Here is a 15,987-nt window from a genome sequence, read left to right on the forward strand (position 1 = left end):
TTTTTTTAACATCTTTATTAAAGTATAGTTGCTTTACAATGGTGTGTTATAACAAAGTGAATCAGTTATATGTATACATATATCCCCATATTTCCTCCGTCTTGCTTCCCCCTCCCACCCTCCCTTGCCTGTGTTCTGATGGATCAGGCTGGATCTTGTCTTACTGGTGGGCAGGACCGCATCCGATGGTGGTTTTGGGGTGTCTATGATCTTATTATGATTTTAGGCAGCCTCTCTGCTAATGGGTGGGGTTGTGTTCCTGTCTTGCTGGTTGTTTGGCATGGGGTGTCCAGCACTGGAGCTTGCTGGATGTTGAGTGGAGCTGGGTCTTAGCGTTGAGACGGAGATTGCTGGTAGGGCTCTCGCCAACTGATATTACAAGGGGCCAGGAGGTCTCTGGTGGACCAATGTCCTGAACTTGGCTCTCCCTCCTCAGTGGCTCAGGCCTGACACCCGGCCAGAGCACCAAGACACTGTCAGCCACACAGACCGGTACCTGGGGAGTTTCTTGCCTTTTGGGAAATCTGAGATCTTCTGCCAGCATACAGTAGGTGTTTTGTAGGAGCTGTTCCACATGTAGATGTATTTTTGATGTATTTGTGGGGAGGAAGGTGATCTCCATTTCTTACTCCTCCACCATCTTGAAGGTCCTCTCTCCAATGCTTTCTAATGCATTCTTCAACTCATTTATTGGGTTATTTTGCTCCAGAAATTCAGATTTTTTTTTTTAAGAGTTCATTCCAGTAAAGTGTTCCTTCTGTGCACTCTGAGCTCACTGAATTGCCTTTCTTAGTTTTCTTGTAGCTCACTGAGTTTCTTTATGACAGCTATTTTGAATTTTCTTTCATTCAGATTGCAGTATTCTGTGACTTTAAGTTTGATTTCTGGAGAATTGTCATTTTCTTTTTGTGATAAATATGTTACCATGGTTTTTCATGGTGCTTGATGAGTTGTTCCTCAGTTGGTACATTTGAAACAGCAAACACCTTTCTTATTTAGATAAAGCTTTTAAAATCTTGATTCTAACAACTCAACTGGTTGGTAATTAAAACCTTTCTTTTGATTTTCAGCAGGTGGCATTATAGCACAAAGTTTTGATTTCTCTTACCTGAACTGCCTCTGGCTATATTAGAGAACTGGCACTTTCCACCTTCCACTGCCTCTGCCAGAGGTGTCACTGGTGTCATCATTATCATTGCCTGTACCTCTGGGTCACTGGTGCCTTGCAGCTGCTAGTGTCACTACTGTTGCTGGCTTTGCAGCTGGGAACACTGGGATGGTGGGAGCTTCCACTGCACCCAGTGTCACCTAGATTGAGGGCATTGATGCCATGGCAAGGGGAGGGGAAGGGTGGGGGAAGAGTCAGGGTCACCAGTACCTCTACCACATCTGGGGTTGTTGGGTTTGTGGGTGCTGCCAGCAGTGGCGGTGGTGGGGGACTGGAGTTGAGAGTGGTACCCCAGCTGGAGGAACCAGGGTCATGGGCCCTGCTGCTTGCACTGCCCAGCTCACTGTGCTCACAGGTTCCGATGTAGCAGGAGGCTGGAGTAACATGTGCCTCTTCCTCTCCTGCTACTGGGTTCTCTGGCGCTGCAGCTCAGCCACTGCAGTCAGGAGGCTGGGCTTCTGGGCACTGCCTGCACTGCTTCCCCAGTCTGCCTCGTCCGTGCATTTCAGTCCACCCACCTTCAGGTGTACGGATGTGTGGACCTCTCTGGTGTCCTGGTGGGCTGGGCAGAGGAATCTCTGTTGGATTCTGGATCCTTCACATGTCGTAGATTGAAGAGGAGAGGGATAAAAAGAGCTTTTCATGCCACCATGGTGCTCACTGACATCAGTCTCTTTATGGTTTTGAGGAGCCTGATTTCCAAACTAATGACACCTGGATTCAGTGAGGGAGGAGTCAAAAATCTTTGTAGATGAAGCAAAAGTTGGGCACCTTTTACTGATACACTATGAACCAAGTACAAGACAGAGAGTGCATGTTTCCCAAAGCGTGGCCTGTGAGCCACCCACATCAGAAGTACCTGGGGAAGCTAAATACAATTCAGTTTCTGGCTCCTTCTCTAATCCTTTTGGATAAGAATCTCTAGAGACAGGCTGCAGAGTTTAACACTCACCAGATGTAATTCTGACAGGCATCAGGTGGGAGAGTAACTGAATAAGTGTGTTATTTTATATGAAATCATTTTAGTAATCTGGCAAGTTTCTGTTTTTCATTATTCTTCACTGATTCTTATTTCAATTATATCCAAAAGAAAATGTGTCATAAGCAGTCAACAGAACACCATAAATAACCACAGAACAGGAAGTGCATTTCACATATTTGAACAGGCAAATATGTTGCTTATTTTTGTATTGGGACAATTTAAAAAGGCATGGTGTGGCAAGGCTCCTGAAGAGTTAAGGAGTGTTCATGTTTTTAATGTCTGGAGCATGTATTTGTTGATGTGATTTCATTTTAAAGCAGTGATTTTGCTGACCAAAAGTACCCACCCGAACTGGCAACAAGGAGAGATAGTGGCACAGTGCCCAGGAATCATTAGTGTTAAAAGGTTCGAAAGATGCTGCTAATGGGCAATGCTGGTGAGAAGTTCTGCTTTAAATGCAGAGATTTGTAGAGAGTAGAAAAGATGTGCTCCCCTACATGCTTGTAAGGTTGGGGAGCAGCTAATGAAATTAGACAACTTGGTTGGAGTCAGGTGAAGTACGGGAAAAGGTCTCCTACTACCATGACTATTTCTCTTACTTAATTTCCCCCTTTCTCTCATTCAGCTTTTCACCACCACTCTTCATTTTTGCTGCTTAAATTTGGACTCTATTATACCTACTTTGGATTATTGCCAAAACCTCCTAACTGATCTCCTGGTCTTCCTTCTCTTTCTTCTACTTGCTGCCGGAATCCCCTTCCTAAAATTAGATCTCTTTCACTTTTGAGCTTAGTATCTCGGCCATGAGTAGTTTCTCACTGCCTACAGAGTCAAGTCCAAAGTCCTCTCCATCCCAGTGAAGACACCCTGGCTCCTGCCAACCATTCCCCTCCTTGACTTGAGTCACTCACTTCATGCCATTGGCAGCCATGTTTCGTCCCATTGATTGTAGTTCACTGAGCCAATTGTGAGCATTTAGCTCTATTTCTTCCTCATAAGCAAGAGATAAGCAATGAACAAATCAAACCTCTTGAAAGTATACATTTCTGGCCAAGGCCTTTAGAGGTCAAACATGTAATATTTTTCCTCCCAACATCAGCTTATGAGCTCCCAAATTACATGAGTGCTGTTGGGAGAGAGAACGCATTATCTCGATCCCAAGGATTTTCACCGTAGTCCATGGAATTTCTCCTGGGAAGTTCCTCTGATCTTTATATGAGCTGGTGACATCTAATGACAGGCCTTTTAACAATGGGGGATTTTCCTGGACACTTTGGCACTCAAATCCCTTCCCCATTATCCAGGATGCCCTATGCCCCACATATCAGCTGGAGGAAAGGTGAAGCTCCTGAGACAAAAGGAAAGGGCTCTTACATGGTGTGAGTTATAGATGAGGAACCTGGAAGAAGGGAATCTAACCTTATTTAATCTTGCAGGAGTTTTTACTCCAGGCTCCTCATTCTGCCTAGATTGGGAGTCTAGGGTACTTAGAATAGTCAATTAGAAGGCAGGGGAAATTTAATATTCTCTCTCCTGTTTGCTAAAGATATACCTGGTTTAGATATTAATGAGACACAAAGCTAATGATGCTGCTCAATTCCTTTTCTTCAAAAAATCCCCTGATGTCTGCAAATGCTTAGATGCTTACTTCCCAAAAAGATTCTTAGATGCTTAAGGCAAAGTATTCTTTCTGTCTCTCAAACAGAAATTCTCTTATAAGGTTGCGTGACTTAAAAAATTATATGGTAAGCTTTAGGGGCTTCGTGTGTTTGTAAAACAGAGTCAGGCCAAGACCAGAATATGATTTGAAAGCAATTGTAAAATAGTGCCCTTATTTAAGGACAGCCTGTCTTTCCTTCCTCCCTCCCTCCCTTCTTTCCTTCCTTCCTTCCTTCCCATCCTTCCCATCCTTCCTTCCTTCTTTCTTTCCTCTCTTTTCCCCTTCCTCCCTTCCTTTCTTTCTTCTCCTTTTCACTTCCATTTTCCCTTCTTTCTTTCTCTTGCACTTCCGCCTTTTCTATTTCTCTCTCTCATTTTTCTCCCTTTTCTCTCTCTTTTGTTTTTGCTTCCATCCATTTATTGAACAGTACAACAAGCCAGGCTATGCATGAGAGAGAGAAATATGGAAAAAAAAACAAACCCACTACTGCCTTTAGTGACCACACAATCTAGTGTTGGGAGAAACATACAGGTATGCAATTAACAAGGATGTTTGGGGTTAAGCTGATGTTTTTTAAGGCAAGGAAGAAGGCTTTTTCTCCAATTCAATGACTTATTTATTCATTCATGGTACTAGATAATTCTCATGGTACTGAGAACTGTAGCTTCTTTTTGCTATAGCATGAGGTCCGAGCTGGAGAGTGCTGATAAATAAATAGGCTGGAAAGGGAAGCAAGAGCAGATGATAATAGCCTTACAGTTCCTGGTAAAGGATTTGGCATTTGTCTTGAAGTCTGTGAGAAGCCACTACTAAAGGACTTGAAGCAAGAGAATGAGATGACCATATCATTAGAAAAAATGTTATCTGGTAATAGTGAGAATAGCCAGGTAGTGGGGAGAGGGTAGGGCATTAGATAGAGGTAAGGAGACATTTTAGGAGTATATCACCATCATCTAGACAGTGATAAAGGCATTAAACTCAGTCAGTGGAACTCGAACCTTTAGAGAAGACATGAGGTTTTAACCCACAGAAGAAATGTGGGTGAGTGGCGGAAACAGAGGAGTTGCAGAAGGCACCCAGGTCTTGAACACAGTATCATTAACACCGGTTCAGATCACAGGAGGAGAAGGCCTAGGGCTGGGGTGGAGGGAGCATGATTTGGGGTTCAATTTGAAGCCTCGAACATATATTTAGGGGGGAAATGGCTTCGTAACTCAGATGAGAGATTGATAAAAGATGTAGCTTTGGAAGTTGGTGGTCTGTAGGTGGTGGTTGAGACCATGGGGTTGGGTACAATCACTCAAGGATCAGGGGGAAGAGAGTAGGATACAGGGAAAAGACCAGTCTTTGGAAACACTAATACTTACGGAAATAAGAGATGACAACTCAAGAGTCTGAGATTAAATGACCTGGGAGGTAGAAAGAGGGACTAAAGCAAGTGATTTCATGGGAGCCAAGCAAGAAAAGTTTCAAGAAAAGATAAATAAAGCCAGCATTGAATATTGTAGAGAATTCAAGAATAAAGGCCCCAGACAACATTAACTGAATTAGGCAACAAGGTGGTCATTAGGGACCTCAGTGAGAAAGGTTTCCATAGATTGGGGTGGCGGTGGAACACAAAATTGGTTGAGGAGAGAAGGGTTGGGGGACATTGGAAAGTTGGGCGAAAGCTAATGGGGGCTACAACATAGTGACACTGGAAAAACTAAGCTGATGGCAGAGAGGCTATGAATCAGGGTCCTTGCTGGGGTGAGGGTGGCCTTCTGTGGAGGCCCAGGAGCAGGAACTAAAGGGAACAAAGATGTGTCAGTGCTGAGCCACCACAGGAACACACAGAAGGGGCTGGCCAAGCTGGGATCGCTCAGCGCCCACCTGCCTGGGGGCACTCAGGCTCCGGAGACTGAGCTTACGTTCTCTTCTTCTGCAACCCAACTCCAGCACTGAAGAAGGAGGAGAAGCAGGAAAACATACCCTGGGCCTCTCTCTCTGTTCACTTCACTGTACTCTTCACATCGAGCCCTCTGTCCTTCCCCCAACACCCCCTCCATCGAAAGACTGTCCCTGCTTAGTCAATCCCACTAGCAATACTCAAAGAAGAAAGAAAGATGTGAGCTCATTTATGGAGGAGGATTCATATTAGATTCTACTCTGGGACCCATTTTTATTAGTTTGTGCTACTGAGTCAAGAGATTTTTTTTTTTAATTTCTTGTTTTATTATTTCTGGAGGGGTTGGAAAGATTTGAGGATGTCTAGATCCAAAAAAAGAAAAAGTCCAGAGAGAGAAGATGAAGATTCTGGAGAGAAACAAGCTCTGAAGAGGTGAGAGGTGTCACACACAGAGCAGTGGTGAAGCCAGGGAGAGCCCTATCTGCTGAGGTGGGGGGCTCCAAGGTGCAGTCAGGAACTTGACTTCCTGTTCACTGGCCTCTAGTTGTCCAGGGAAGGAGACTAATCTTGGGCCTGGATTGTGTTCATGGCTGGGCTGAGGCACGCCTAGGAACGATGAGTAAATTCGGGAACAGACTCTGGAGCAGTCAGTTATATGAGTCAGTTTCCAGAAGAGTTTTTTATTTGGTGAAATGATGAAGAAGAAGTTTTTTTTTGCCCCTGGTGGGTGTGGGGGAGGGGAGAGTGAAGGTGAGAATGGGAAAAGAGAAAAGGCATTCACTTCCAGCTCCTCTGATTTTTAGCAGCAAGCTGAAGGACCTCTTTTTCTTGAGATATGGGGGCACCAGCTGGCACCAGCTGACAGTGTTAGTTGGACACAGCCTTACTTGGCACCTAGAGGACCCCTGCCAGCACTTTGGTTCTTGGCCCTGCAATGACAGAAGCCCTGGGACAAAAGGGGTTCGTGGAACACGTGGAGATGCTCAGAAGATGCCGGTTTGAGATGCTTATTGGCCTCTACAGGTCTCTGTATCTCTCAGCTTGGGGTGGACACTCCATGCGGTTGTCCAGGAAATCATGGGGCTGAAGTCCTGAGGGAGCCGATGAAAGCAAGGGCTATCTTAATGCAGGTTACGTTTTCATGAAGAGAGAGGCTAGGCCATCCCCGGCAGAGGTGAGGTGTGGGTCTTGAGGAGAGGAGGGAAAATTAATGGGGAATAGGACACAGCTCTGTCTGGGGCTCATGAAAGATTGCTGAACAGTGCAGAGGGCCTGGCTGGGGATACCGAGAAGAGTTCGTAGTGCTGTCATATATCTGATTCTCTTCAGCGTTTAGTAGCTTAAACGTGAGAATGTAAAAAGCAGACAGCCAGATTAATCCAGGCTGTCCAAAAAGAAATAATGTCCAAAAAGAAAGTAGAGGGACAAGTTTACAATAAGATTCTAAAAACGTCCCAGAAAGACTTGGTGGGGGGAGGGCATCTAGAATTCCCATGGGCCGAACAGGAGAACACAGGTGGTTGGAGAAGCAGAAAAGCCCTGTTCTATAAAAAGTTACTGAGTCCGGTGTGGCCTGGGGGAAATCTTTGTTACACTTCCAGTAAGGCAGCCTACAATCGAATTAGCATTTTTGGCAAACACATCACACCTTGGGCTTATATTGAGCTTACAGTCGACCAAAATCCCTAAATCTTTCACACCTGCTGCTCCTAAGTCATGTTTCTGCCATGTTGTACTTGTGAAATTAATTACCGTTTTGGGCCTAAAAGTAGGGCTTTACAATTATGGCTATTAAATTTAATCTTGTTAGATTTAGGCCATGGTATCAACTTTCAGAGAATATTTTACATACTGATTCAGGTTTTCACACATTTCCCCTATAACTTTCAATAAGACAGAACCCAGAGGAATTCCTTATGCACATTCAAAAGTGACAGATTTACCCTATGTGTTGTTTTTTAGTTCACATCTTCATGTTGTCTGAAAGGGACTTGGTCATATTTCTTCCTAACATCATAATTTGCCAAACTGCATCGGTTAGGATGTTTTTGCCTGCAAGGGTGAAACTCTGAGTCAGCCTGGAATAAACAATAAGAACATTTATTAGTGCACAGAGGTAGGGAAGACTGCAGGCACAGCACAACCAGGGCTGAGACTCTGTTCTGCTGTTTGTAGTTTACCTTCTCCAATGTCTTGTCCTCAGGCCAGTTTCCTTTGTGGATATACGCTGACTGCCAACAGCAGTGGGGAGAGTGTGCTTCCTTGTTTGTGTCCAGAGGGAGGGTGGAAAGGGGAGAAAGTGTGAATAGAAGACTGTTCTTTCAGTTTGACTAGGACAACCTCCTACATGACCTTTAGAGTGACCAGCAATCCTGATGTGCTTGGGAGTGAGGCTTTGGGCTTTTATTCTAGGGATAGAATAAAAAAAAGTCCCAGGATATGGGACTTTTGGTGCTAAAACCAGGAAGATCCTAGGCTAGCAGGGACAGCTGGTTACCCTAGCCCCTGCACGTAGACCGGTGACCATTACCAGGATAAAATCTGATTCTGATTGTCTTAACCCATTGGCAAAAGGATGGGCACTCATGGTTGGTTTGCGCACACATTTCTGAAGTGTGGCTGTGGTCTATCAGATTCCGCTGGGGGCAGATTCCTTGGCACCAAACCTACTGATTCAGAATCTCTAGGCATGGCAATGGGAAATCAATTTTTATCAAGCACTGCAGATGGTGGTCCTACACACCAGGGCTTAGAGAAACACTGGTTTAGACCTAATGGTGCTTATCCCTGAAGCTTCGGTCAACACCCAGGACGGCATGACTGCTATGCAGTGGGGCAGGGCTGGGGAGGATGCTGGGGAGTCATACGCCCCCCCCACACCGACTCTAGTTCCCTGGTTTTCCTGTCAAGTAATCCTGTCTTCCAGAAGGGAAGGAAGTTGCTTTGGGATTACTTGTTCTTAGAGAAACCATCCTTCTTCCTGGTAATGCCCAAGGGCATTAGTAAGACTTCCCTCATGAAGTGTTCACAAACCATGCTTGAGAGTCACTCTTACTTTTTTCTTGGAATCAGTATAAAACTCTCAAGTGACTAGCTTGCATAATCCATGACTTTAAAAAGCTTTTTGACAGTCAGAATAGTATTTCCTGTGTTCAGTCCTTGGGGAAGAGGCCTACATTTGAGGTTAAGAGTTTGAGCTCTGGTCAGGAAACAAAACAAAGAATCTGAGCCCTTCCTTTGCATATATTGATTTTGCATATATTTTTTAACTTCCTAAAACTTATCATCAGCAAAATAGAATAATTATCGAACTTACCTCATTGTGCTGTAGAATTAAATGAGATAATGTTTATAAAGTTTGAGCATAGTGCTTGTCTCATTAAGCAGTCAGTAAATTATGATCATTAATATCCTGCCTCCTCATTCTTTCATTGAGATATTCTGAGTAGGACCAGGCACAGTGCTTGTCACTAGACAACACAAAAATAAGGAGCAGTCCCTCCTATCAGGGAACTCACAGTATTGACATTATAATATAATGGCACTGTAGTAGATTTATATGCCAGATACCAGGACGGAACAGAGGAAGAAATGATCAATTGAGGGGATGTTGAAGAATGATCAGGAGTTTTCTAAATAAATATGGGAGAAGAAGGAAAGAGGACATTCCGGAGAAAGGATGTAACGTGAGCATTAATAAAAGCACAGGACATGAAAGAGTAGGGCCCCTTTGTGCATGTAAGTTGTTTTGAAGGCTGGAATGCAGGGTTCAGGTCAGGAGCAGTGGTAGATGATATTATAGGAAGCAAGGGCTGACTCGGGGCTTTGGGCTTTTATTCTAGGGATAGAACAGGGTTTTAAGCAGAGGAGTTAGCTGCATGATCACATTTATGTTTTGGAAAGACCAATCTGGGGACAGTGGATGAGCAGTTGGAGGGTGGTGAGGCAGAGAAATTTAAGAGCTTGCAGCATTTCTCCTAGTGAGAGTTGATGAATATTAAACCAAAAGAAAGATGTTAGGAACAGAGTGGAAAGGATGCGAAGAAGAGATGTAGGGTAGATACAAATGACGCAACTGGCTGATTGATTGACTAGATATGAGGTGGGGAAAAGGAAGATTTGGGGGGAATTCCTAAGTTTCTGTCTTGCGTGGATGGTGATGTCATTGCCCAGACAGGACTACAGATGGCGATGGTGGTGGAGTCAAGCTTTGAGCCTATTGAATTTCAGTTCCACGGGAGATATCCAGGTGGAGATGTACTAGGTTGTCTGTTTCTGGGGAGTAAGTTCTGGGATCGAGAGATGGCTCGAGTCAGCAGGGAACGGCCTTCAGGCATTGGAATCTGTGGGTGACAAAAATTGCCTGGGATGATGCCTCAGAGGAGTGTGTAGATTAGAATGAGGACAAGAATCCTCAGAAACTACAAGATTCCACAAAGCTCATTGACAATTAAGTGATATAACCTGTATGTTCTACCAGGGTCCAGGCCAGCTCATTGACAATTAAGTGATATAACCTGTATGTTCTACCAGGGTCCAGGCCAGAAGAATTCAACATAATTAAGCTTTGTTTTTTTCTCTCTACTTTTTCCAAGATTTTTCACTGATCTTTCTAGTCCTTCATTTATTCCCCTTCAAGTAACTGAGATTTTTCTCTCAGTTTTGTTTTTCGGAGGGTAAAAAATATAATGTTCAAAAATTTTTAATTACATTTCAAGAATCTTGTTTTCTAATTAGGATTGTCTAGTTTCTTTGGAATTTCTCATAACTGTTTTCTTATGTTCTTGTCCAAAATTCAAACAGTTCTAAATAGAAAACTTAAAAAAAAATTAAGTTAAAATAGAATATAACTTCTGATGAAGAAATAGGGATGAAGAGCTTAAAAGTGAGACAAACCTGATAAATACATCCAGAAGGGAGAAAAATACTACAAAATCTATGTACAAAGAACATTTTTAAGAAAGTGAAATGGACGTGTTTACTGCATCTGCTCTGGTATTTAAACGAGCTGAAGCTAAATTCTTCAGTCTTTCCCCTCAGCAGTTAGAGAGGCAGCCTGGGAAAGATTAAAGGGAAAAAACCCACTAGCTTTGCAGAAAAAGAAAATGTACAAGTCTAGTGAAGTAAAAGACATTGGCCAACTGCAAACAAGAAACCGTGGGTCACTGGGGAGAAAGACCCCCGTAGCAACCAGGAAAGAAAGAACTCCAGATAATGGACGCCACCTTGTGGGAAACTGGAGGATTCGGAGAAAATGAACCACAACAGGCTTTCAGAACTTGGAGGTGGCTTAACATAATTATTATGAGATTTATTCACTCTTTCAATAACATTCATTGAGGACCTGCTATGTACAGGCACATTAATAATTTCTAGGAATCACGTAGTAATGATTTTCACTTAAGCCCACAAACCCAGATGTCCAAGAATTCCCACTTTATTTTTCTATAACATAATCAATATCTATATTAAACCTCCATTTCATTTGGTGATGAGAACTTAACCTTCGTCACTTTAGTGCCCCTACACCCCTTGCCCTGGTTGGGTCTGAGCTCTAGGGTTTAATTGCAGTGAGACCTCTGCATTTAGCGCTCTGCATTGCTGTCTTCTGCTGAGATGGTTTTGTTTGTCTGCTGTTTGGACATTGGCCCTCATAAGTCACTGCTGGAAAAAAAAAAATCTGCTTGTTTCTATACATAGGTTTCTTCGAGTCTGCCTCTTTCTCATCTACTTCCGCTACCTTCTCAGACATTCTGCTGCTCCTGTAGGGCTGTCTACTGCCCTATCTGCTTAGATACACAAACATACATTTTTACGCTGGCATCTTGAAGCCTCTTCCCTTGGTTTTGTCTAGGAACTGGGTCACAGGTCCCTTTGACCTCAGATTCTCCAGATCTCCCTTGGGCTTCCTCTGCCCCCTTTTCTTGAAGCACAGAAGAGCACATTATGGTTAAATAGCCCTGTGTGACTAGGTCGTAGGCTGCATGTTGGACAGCAAAGGGAGATGAGACCACTTTGCAAAATATTTTGTATGTTGTGCTAAATAATTTTGTATGTATGCATTGCAAATAGAAGGCTGTCTCAGTGGTCTGGGTAAGTGAAGACATGATGCTGACTTGGAGCGCTAGAGAAGACTTGGTCAATTTAAGGGACACTGGGTGGTGGAACTAACTTTATTTGGCAACCCCAATCTCCTCCAGCCCAAACAACACCCGTGTGAAAATGAGACAAAGGGAGTTCCTACAGGAAGAGGCAACACCTGGGTACACAGCCTGAGGAATAGAGCATAGTCTAGATTTCATCCCACCTCTTGGCTGAGTGCATTGGTGTAGGGAGTAGTCTTGCCTAACCAAACATGTTGACCCTGAATGTGGAGGTGAAGAGTGGGAGGAATAACTAGGTTGGTGCCTTTAAGAAATATGTCTGGAAATAAATCTCTATTCACTTGTTTCTTGCCCTTAAGTATTTCAGAGAATGACTCTGTAGGGTGATAAGCTGCAGTCTGGTGTGCAATGTGAGTTTCTTACCCCAGTTTTTACCCCATGAGAATATATTAATTGATCCAGCAATTCCACTCCTGGGTATGTATCCAAAGTAAATCAGAAACACTAATTTGAAAAGATACACACACCCTAATATTCATACCAGCATTATTTACAATTGCCAAGGTATGGAAGCAACCTAAGTGTCCATCAACTGATGATTGGATAAATAAGATGTGGTTTATATATGCAATGGAATACTACTCTGTCATAAAAAAGAATGAAATTCTGCCATTTGCAGCAACATGGATGGACTTGGAGGGCATTATGCTAAGTGAAATAAATCAGACAGAGAAAGACAAATACCTTGTCCTATCACTTATATGTGGAATCTAAAAAATACAACAAACTAGTGAGTATAACCAAAAAGAAGCAGACTCTCAGATACAGAAAACAAACTAGTCAAAAATCAGTTAAAAATATTTGTATGGGTCTATTTCTGGGCTCTCTGTTGTGCTCCACTGATCTATATGGCTACCTCTCCACCAATACCACATTATCTTGATCATTGTAGCTATATGGTATACCTTAATATTGAATAGAGTGATTCCTTGCACTTTATTCTTCTTTGTCAAGATTGCTTTAGCAATTCTAGGCGTGTGCTTTTCCATATAAATTTTAGAATAATCTTGTCTAAGTCTATGGGAATATGTGCTAGGATCTTAGTAGGAATTGCATCAAACCTACAGGTCAATTTGAGTATAACTGACATCTATACTATACTGAATCTTCTAATTCATGAACACGGTATGTCATTTGTTTAGGTCCTTGATTTCTTTCATCAGCATTTTGTAATTTTCAGCATATTCTCTATATGTGTGTGGTAATAAGAATCAATACACCTGTATTGCTGACTGGCTTCTTGAAGAACCTGAAGCAGAACTTCTGGCTTAAAATGTTCAGTAACACTCCAGTCCATTAGATTACGTTGCTGCATTTGCTTTATGTCCTGTAACTCTGCTTCCACAGTCATCTTCTTGGGTTTCTTTTCAAGAGGATGAGCATTTGTGACTGCTTTATCTTTCATCTCATTGTTCACAGTCTGCTTCAAAGGCTCAGGTTGGAGCTAAGACTTCAAGCTGTTCTGCTCTGATGGTTTTCTGTAAATCAGAGTCTAAGGATTTCCTATTATCCAGGTCAGAATACTTCATATTGTTAGTATCTGGCTGACTAGGATTGGAAGGTTCTTTGTTGATCTCATCATCTTGCATAGATGTTGACCAATTCTGATCCAGAAATAAAATTCTGTCTTTGATTCCACTATCTGTTTGCTGTCTGGTCTCTTGGGTATTCATTTTCATGATGTACTTTTGCCTTATCTGTTTAGCAAATCTGGCAGGGTTGTCCCATGGTATGTTGAACATCTCAGAATCTGTCCCATACATCATTCTAGAATGCTTCAGTTTCCCTTCTTCATCAACCTCAGAGAGTTTCAGGCTCTCAAAAGTAAACACTTTGAAGGCTCGTTCTACTTCATTCCAGCTCAAAACTTCACTTGTACAAAAGTGCATGAGCTCATGAATTGTAGCTAGACGTTTCGTGCTGTTCCATGGTGGGGGCAGAGGGAATTCAAGGAATTCCCACAGTGGCAACTTAGACTGCATCTTCTGCTTAATTTGAACCAGGTCAAAATTCTTTAGGTCCTTTAGCACATATTTCTTGTGGGTGAGGGCATCGTGATAGTTCAGTAGGAGAGGGCCTCTGGGCACTGGTTTGCTTTCGTTTTCCTCTTCAGATAAGAATATTTCATGGAGATTCTTTTTCTCCCTCTCTGTCAGACAGAGAGAGGGCAGGATGGACATGACGTGAGCTGCAATTCTGTGGTCCAGCCCATCTGTTCTGGGAGGCGGCTCCGCCAGACTCGGTGGGACAAGGTCTTCTTCACTTGCCACAACCTGTTCCAGCATACAATGCAGTATCAAGGGCACAGAAATGAATTCTTCTGGAATTAGATTCAGCAAATCATTGTAATATCGCATGTCTACTTCATTTGTGATGAAGGAAGTCACTGGTGGTGGTGGTGGAGCTGGAGCTTGCAGCTCTTCATATTGTTGTGTTTTCTTCTTTCCAGGGGTTACAGCAACAGTTTGTGGGGGCCTGCCTGGTAACATCTTCCCAACTCCCGTCTCTCCATCCTACTCTCACTTTTTTTTCCTTTTATTTTGTATCTATATGAGAAAATGGACATTCACTAAATTTATTGTGGTGATCATTTTATTATGTGTGTAAGTAAAATCCTGCTGTTCACCTTAAACGTATACAGCAGTGTATGTCAACTGCATCTCAATAAAACTGGAAGAAAAAAATATATAAAAAGTAAGAGTTTTAAAAATTTTGATGAAGTTCAAATTATTGATTTTTTTTGGCTTTTGTGATTTATGCTTGTTGAGTCTTAAGTAGGAAATCTTTGCCTAAACCAGTGCCTCAAAGATTTTCTTTTATGTTTTCTTTTAGAAGTTTGATAGTTTTAGCTCTTATGTTTAGGTTATGATAAATTTTACTATAATTTTTGTATATGTTGTGAAGTAACAATCAAGGTTGATTTTTGGCTTATGGCTATCTAGTTGTTCCAGCACCACTTGTTGAAAGTTTTATCCTTTACCTTTTGAGTTGCCTTCAAATATTTTTCAAAAATCAATTGTCCGTATGTCTGTGGATCCATTTATGGACATTTTTTTTCCTGTTCCATTGATCTATATTTCTATCTTTACATCAGTGAAAGTCCTTCAACTTTGTTCTTCATTTTATTTTCACATTACTTATAAAATGAACTAGTCAATTTCAACAACAAAGAGCCTGCTACAATTTTGTTTAAGATTGTGCTAAATCTACAGATCAATGTAGGGGGAATTGACACCTTAACAAATTTGGTATCTCCCCACTTACTTAGGGATTCTTTTATTTCTACTAGCAATGTTTTGTAATTTTCAATGTATGTGTTCTGTACATTATTGTTCATATACCTCTAAGTATTTTACATTTTTGACTACTGCAAAATTTTAAAATTTCAGTTTCCAATTGTTCTTTGTTAGTATATAGATTATAATTGATTTATTTACTGAGCTTGTGTCCTGCAACCTTGTCAAATTCATTTATTAGTTCTAGCAGTTTTTTTTGTAGATGACTTAAGATTTCCTACATAGACAATCATGGTGCCTGTGAATAATGACAGTTTTACTTCTTCCTTTTCAGTTTATAGGCCATTTAGCTCTTTTTCTTGCCTTATAATACTGCCGAGAACTCTGGGTATAATGCTGAATGTAAGGGTAGAGTGAATATCCTTGCCGCGTTCCCAATCTTAGAGAAAAAAATCTTCACTCTTTCACTATTAAATATTATGTTAGATTAAGAAAGTTCCCTTTCGTTCTTAGTTTGGCGGGAATTTTAAATCAGAAATAGGCTTATATTTTATAAATGCTTTTCCTGTATCCATTAATATGATCATAAGATTTTCCATTTTTAGTTTGTTAATATTGTGCATTCCTGGGACAGATGCCAGTTGTCAAGCTATATTATCTTTTTATATATTGCTGAATTCCATTCGTTAATATTTTGTTGAAGATTTTTGCATCTATTTTCATGAGGATATGGGTGCATAATTTTTTTTATCACGCGTTTATTAAGTTTTAAGATTAGGATAATGCAGACCTTATAAAATGAGTTGAGAAGTGTTTCCTCCTCTTTTATTTTCTGGGAGTTTGTGTAGAACTGGTATTATCTATTTCTTAAATATTAAGTAGAATTCAT

The 15,987-nt window shown here is 41.7% G+C and overlaps 1 pseudogene; it reads right to left on the bottom strand.

Moving 5' to 3' along the window:
* Nucleotides 1-13,021: 13,021 nt before the first annotated feature.
* LOC112397638 (sperm-associated antigen 17 pseudogene) lies at nucleotides 13,022-14,351 on the bottom strand (annotated as a pseudogene).
* Nucleotides 14,352-15,987: the final 1,636 nt, after the last annotated feature.

This window comes from Neophocaena asiaeorientalis, unplaced genomic scaffold (assembly GCF_003031525.2).
Source record: "Neophocaena asiaeorientalis asiaeorientalis breed wild unplaced genomic scaffold, Neophocaena_asiaeorientalis_V1.1 scaffold211, whole genome shotgun sequence".
NCBI lineage: Eukaryota > Metazoa > Chordata > Mammalia > Artiodactyla > Phocoenidae > Neophocaena > Neophocaena asiaeorientalis.